Below are 6,493 nucleotides of genomic sequence, written 5' to 3' on the forward strand. Positions count from 1 at the left end.
CAGTTCAGAAATTCCTTTCATAGGAGAGGAAATGAAACCAGAGGGGTTAGGCAATCTTCATCTTCCTCCTGTTGAAAGAGGCAAACAGTCTCAGAAGCTTGGCTCTGTTGCAATTGGTGTTGAATATTGCATTTAATCGTGGTCCCTGGGCTGTGGGCCTTATTGACATGAGCCTCTCATTTTGCTGACTGATAAAGCAGAAAAACAGAGAAGTAGTGTAGTGGGATGAAAAAGTGCTGGCAGGAAATGAGTGCCATTACCACCCATGGCTCCCAGCTTCTCTTTGTAAGGCTTCTCTGGAAATCTTGCTTTGCTGGTCTCATTTTGAGTAGTTTTGCAGGGCTTCATTTAAATCATGCTTACTTGCATTAAATTTCATGATGAAGAAGTGAATCCTCAACTGGACTAGAACAAAGCCTGTGGTTACTTTGTGCCTCTGCACTGTCTCCATTGTCTGGGGCCTGAACCTATCCCGGTGAGAGAGAGGCTAGAGTGAGAGGGGAACAGGCCATGGTTCAGATGAAATAATGTAGAATGCGCCCCCAACACAGACAGTATTCAGGGGTGGTCAGCTCCCGGAATTGTTGCAATATTCTTAGGGAATAAAATATAGCATATCCTTTGGTTCAAAGGTGACATAAAATCTTATAGTGAATAATCAATTTCATGAGTTAATGTTTTAGTTTGATCTTTACACTTGCTATTTAATCCATCAAGTCCCAAGTTTTCAATTCTTTGAATATTTCCACAACACCGGGGTATTAAAATAGGTTAATATTTGTTGTTCAATTTGAGTTTTTATAGGTGTTTTACATCTGGGGCAATGAAACAAAATGGGTTAAAATCTGAATATTGCATGTTAACCCCAAAGAGATACTTGATCATTTGTAAGTGTGTTTAGGAGTAGAACTTGTCTGGACTTTTTTTTTTTTTTGTCTACAATGAAAAAGCCTTTGTGGTCTTGTATCCCAGCACACAGCGCTTACTGGCTGACTGTCAAGAAAATGTGCTTCTCTCCTGCAGATGGAGGGGTGATGAAGTGCTGGGCAGGGGACTATGTTTTCCCAGGACTGGGCTCCAGGTTCTGCTGTGCAGGGAAAGGTTTACTCATCGTACTGAGACCCCAAGGGTTAGAGCGTTTGGGGAGACAATTCAGTTCTCCAATGTCACAGGTTTTTGCATTTGGAGAGGGTCTCTAATCATCAGGTGCTCAGCTGGGTAGGAAGCTTTCCAGGAAGTGCACTGCTTAGGGAAATGTTCCCTTTGCATGGGGACTGTGAAACTTTAGCAAGGCTCTAACCATTGGGAATAAATTAATAACGCTGACTTCCTGCCAACAGCTGGGGCAGGAGGGCCATACTCTCAATTTTCACAGGAACCTGGTCTGGAAAATTCCTATCCAGGTGGGGATGATTGCTTTGGACAGTTAGATAAATCATACTACCAAATTTGAGGGGCAGAAAGCAAAATGATAAAAGAGGCTAGAGTCTCCCTGGGGTCATCAGTATGGATGAGTCAGGCCACTCAAGGACTTGGACAACTTGCTCTGCGATTTCATGTTAGTCCTTATACTTCCAAGAATTCTCTTGCTCTTGCTTCAGGCTTTCATCACATGGTCTTTTCTGGTAGAAAGAGCCTGCTCAAGTGGCTCTAATAGAGTCCATGGACATCTGTCACTGTCAACTTCAGAAAATTCGACCTAAGCTTTTATTGTTTTTCTTTTTTCAGTGAAGTCTCTTACCCAGGTATGAAAGCCGTAGACATGTTTCTTCCCTATCAAACACACACACACACACACACACACACACACACACACATACACACATACACACACAGACATACACCCCTTGATTCTTTCCAAGAGGCCTTATTGTCCTTGTATGATATAGACAAAATAAAATAGGCATAAGTACTCTTAATCACTGACCCTTCCCCTTGCCCATAGTCACATTCTGGAAAATGGACCATTGTTGACATGGTGTTTTCCTTTGATCATATGACCCTCCCTACCCTCCTTATCCCTCTGCTACTCTTCTCCCTAAGGGTTATTTTTATCACTATGAGGTCTAGTTTGTGAGAGAATGGGAGAAATGTTAGCTAGAGAAATTGAAAAAAAAAAGTACAATAAATCTAGGAATGAGATAAAAGAGCCTGGTAGGATGGGTTTCAGGAAGTTTTAGGTTGAGAGTTGAGGATAGGAGGGAGAACTTTCCCAGGGAGTAACTTCCATTCAATATGGAAGATACTGAGAAGAAAGACCTGAGAAAAAGATGCTTAAGATATCTCACTATAGGTTTAGAAGGTGGATCCATGAAACCTATTCACATTACCTTGAATTGTTTCTCATGGCTCTGATTGCCTGACAGTTTTTCTTTAAATCAGGAGACATTAATTTAGAGTTTGGGCCATGGGATGGAGGCAGTTATATTCATGTTCTTCCAACAGTGAAAACATAGTGAAGCCGTCTTTGCACCATATGTAGGAAACCTGCCTGCAGAGAGAACCAGCGTTTCTTCCAATAAAACATTTTAAGTGTGGCTGGTGCCAGTGTGTACTGACTTCACCTCATTCCCCAAACTTATTTTCTTGGGATGTGGGTAAATTATTTATTTTTGTTGCTCCCCTCTGCTGCAGGAACACTATCCTCAATTCTTGCTGATAATGCTAAATGTATAAGGGCAATCCCTTTCCAGGAACTACTCTCTATCATTGCTTCTGATATCCCCTCTCCTGGTCATGCTCCAAAGATGGCTGGAAGCATAGTCATTCACTCAACTCCTAAAGTTGGTTGTCTTCCAGCGGCCTGCCCAGCTGCTGTTCAGATCAAAGAAAAAAAGAAGGTAGAATGGAGTATATGGAATGGTACAGGGATGTGCACTATGGAGTGTAACACGGAGTCCACGCTGGTACATGACAGAGACAGCACATATAGAGCCATTGGCAGAAAATCTCAAGAGGATTTTCTGAGGATTTTACAAGAATCATCAGGAAGGTTTGAAGACTTTGCATTTCAAGGTTGTGGAATTGGGAGTTTTAAATTAACTTTGCATATATTCCCTGGGACAACTGATATTGGATTTTCATTTAAAATAAGATTTTTTTTTCAGGACATGCTTGGAGATAAAGCTTTAGAATTCAAGTATCCCTGAAGGAGATGACTCATTGGCATAAAAGCACACTAAAGTATAAAGATCTGATGTCATTCAAAAGTACACGTAGGAGGGGAATAGGAAGCTGAAGTAGAAGAAGAGAGAAAGAGAAGAGATACTGGTATGGGAGGGAACGTGGGAAGAAGGAGGATGTATCTACACTGGGCTAATTAAAATGGCCACATGTATAAGAAGTGGTATAATCAAATGACAAACAAGCATTTTTTTTTGTATTGCTATAAAAATTGTCAATTTAATGTAGAAAATTCAAAAGGGTCTCAATTCTGTTCTCAAATCTCAGTGGCATGAAATAATATCTACACATCACTTTTAAAAAATACCTTTATAAATCAGGTATGAGAACCTGATATTTTGTGATTACAGTACATAATTCAGAAGTTGAATTTTCACTTTTAAGTGTCTTTGATGTTTATTTTTTCATTGTTGATATGAGATCCATCAAAAATGAGCATGTTTTTGTTGTTAAAATGTTTTTAATTTTCTCTTCAGCTTCACTAACTTGCTTCCAAAAAAATGATTTCTTAGTTGAATTATTTGACCTTTTCTCTTCTTGAGATTAGACACGTGCCTCTTCACCATCTCACCACTCCTGAGGATAAAACCTTATAAATGTCAATTAAAATGCAGTGATTCCAATTGCATTATGAACATCCAAAGCTGCTTTGCATTTTTCTAAGTTCCTTTGGGGAAAAGCACCTCTGTTAATGAAAAACACATTTTCAGTATGGAAATTGCAACTGAAGGTTCAGCCTCCTGTAAAGAGTTCAGACATATTTGGTTAATTGATGAAGAGCTTTGGCAGATTGCTGATTGTGCTGGGGACAGAAGTTTCTATCTGCACATCTTGCTGGGGTTCAGACAAAAGTGGGTATTTCTTGTAAACTGGTGGGATGGTCTGAAAGAACCCTGCGATGGGGGGGTCATAGTTTGAGGGAAGAAGAAGCCACACATAAGGAATTTGAACCAGTACTAAAGATGCAGTTCCCTGTGGAAGAGGATATAATGGCTGTTGCTGAAATCTACCATTTGCTTAGATGCCCAAATGACTTGGGGGAAGGGATAGGATTGAAGAAAAAACTGGAAATTCAAGCAATCCTGCTTTGGGACCCCTCATCCATCATACAACACAACATGGAGGGAACCATTCTCTTTTGATGGTTCTTTAGAACAATGCATAGTCTGGTGCCCCATGCCTATTACTTGCAGCAGAGCAGCCCAGCACAGCAGTACTGGATGAGTTGCACTGAGCAGGGGCAGAATCTGTTTTGCAGAGTGATGGTGACCACAAGTCAGGAAACTACTGCGCAGTGGAGATTTGAAGCAAAACCCTGGTGCTCAGCCAATGGCAGTGCTCATTGAGCCATGCAGACATGTGAGAGTGAGATTTCCCTATGCACACAGCCCATGGGGACAACCAGAAATACATGGGGTAGAGTAACAGTATAGGCAGATCAGAGCCAGGTTATTTGTTTTCTAATTATCATTTAACTGCAATTAATAATATAATGCTTAGAGCTAAAATGTGAAGTATAAATGACATTAAACTTATGAATAGAATTGAAATATGTGTTTTAGGATATTGTTTACTGACTTTTATTTTAGGTAGCAGGACAACTTGATTGAAGTCCATGGAATCCAGGATCTAATAATGATAAAAGATGATCTTTGTCTGGCCAAGATCAGGGACATAGCCTAGAGTCTTGTAACCATTCTTTTTTTTTTTTCTTTTTAAGTGTATATAGTGCTCTGGCCAGTGAGAACCCATCTCTTAGTTGCTGAGCTGACAAAGCAAGGTCTCTTGTCTTGCCAGGAATAGGTTTGATTTACAGACCTCAAGACTATGGGTGTGGTGTGCTACACAGGTCATTTAGCACGGTGCCCTGACATCCTTGCCTTCATGCACAATGCATAACTGTAAGCAGGTCAAATGTTGTGATCCTTCTGCTACTGGTGGCTGTGTGGTTGTGGCTTACCACAAAGAGAATGCAATGACACTAGCAAAACCCGTAAGAAAACATGAGAAAAACCCAGGATCAGAAAGCAACAAGGCCTTTGGAAACTCAGATGCTGAACATCTCTCTGAATTGCTACCACTGGCACCTGAGAATCTCTTAGGAGGACAGGAATTGTGAAGAAAGGGTAATGGGATTAAGTGAATTGAAGTTCTAGCCTTAAGAAGCAAGGTTATAGAGGCTGCCATGGTTGAGATGTGAGGTGTCCCACAAAAGCTCATGTCTGAGATAGTACAAGAATTTTCAGAGGATTGTGAGAGGTGTGACATAATCTGCGGATTAATTCACTGATATGGATTAACTGGGTAGTAACTGTAGATAGGTAGGGTGTGGCTGGAGGAAGTAGATTACTGGGGGGTGTGACTTGGGGGCTTATATTTTTTCCTGGTGAGCAGAACTCTCTCTGCTTCCTGGTTGCAGTGTCTAGAGCTACTTTCCTCTGCCACACCCTTCTGCCATGATGTTCTGCCTCATCTTGGGCCCAGAGCTATGGAGTTGACTGACCATGGACTGAGCCTCTGAAACTGTGAACCTAAATAAACTTTTCCCTCTCAAAATTGTTCTTATCAGGTATTTTGGTCCCAGTGATGAACAGCTGACTAAATGCAGGCCATTTATATAACCAAGCATATTGAGGCAGGTTAGCAATTAGCTATTCTCCCCATTAGCTATTTCCCCCCAGAACCTCCCCTGCAAAAGGGGTTTAAGTTTAAACTGGTAATGGGAATTTGCATTAAACATAAACACAACTTCAGAACTTGTGGGTACGTAGACTCTTTCGGAATAAACATGCCTGGATCTCTTTATATCTTTGTGGGATGAAAATCTGTATTTTAATGCAGATTCAACATTGGAAAAGCTCCACTTCCATTTTTGTCTTTTGGAACACTGGGCTCCTTGAGAAACTAAAGTCTGTTTTTCCTAGTTGTTATAAATCTGGCTTCCCTATCACCTCAAGTTTGGCAGGAAGTTGGTCCTCCAACACATGCAAAACCCAGTATCAAGTAGGAGGAAGGAGGACAAATGATTTTCTGAAAGTCCAGCAGAGGGAGCTAAGAAACAAGATTTTTTTTTTTCCCTCCTTGCTAAATATTTTCAACAGTAATGGATGTGGAAAAAGAGAAAACATTTCTCTCCCAGGTTATAATTTGAAACAGATTAAACCAAGATCTGAATATCCTTAATAATTTGGCAAGTGAATGTGCCTTTTTATCAGAGTCCCACTTTGCCTCCCAGAGCCAGCCTTAGATTACTTGTCCCTCAGGGTTAGGAGAACAAATGAAACACAGACCAGCCAATGTGGACGTCTGC

This window comes from Urocitellus parryii, chromosome 12 (genome assembly GCF_045843805.1).
Source record: "Urocitellus parryii isolate mUroPar1 chromosome 12, mUroPar1.hap1, whole genome shotgun sequence".
NCBI classification, from domain to species: Eukaryota; Metazoa; Chordata; class Mammalia; order Rodentia; family Sciuridae; genus Urocitellus; species Urocitellus parryii.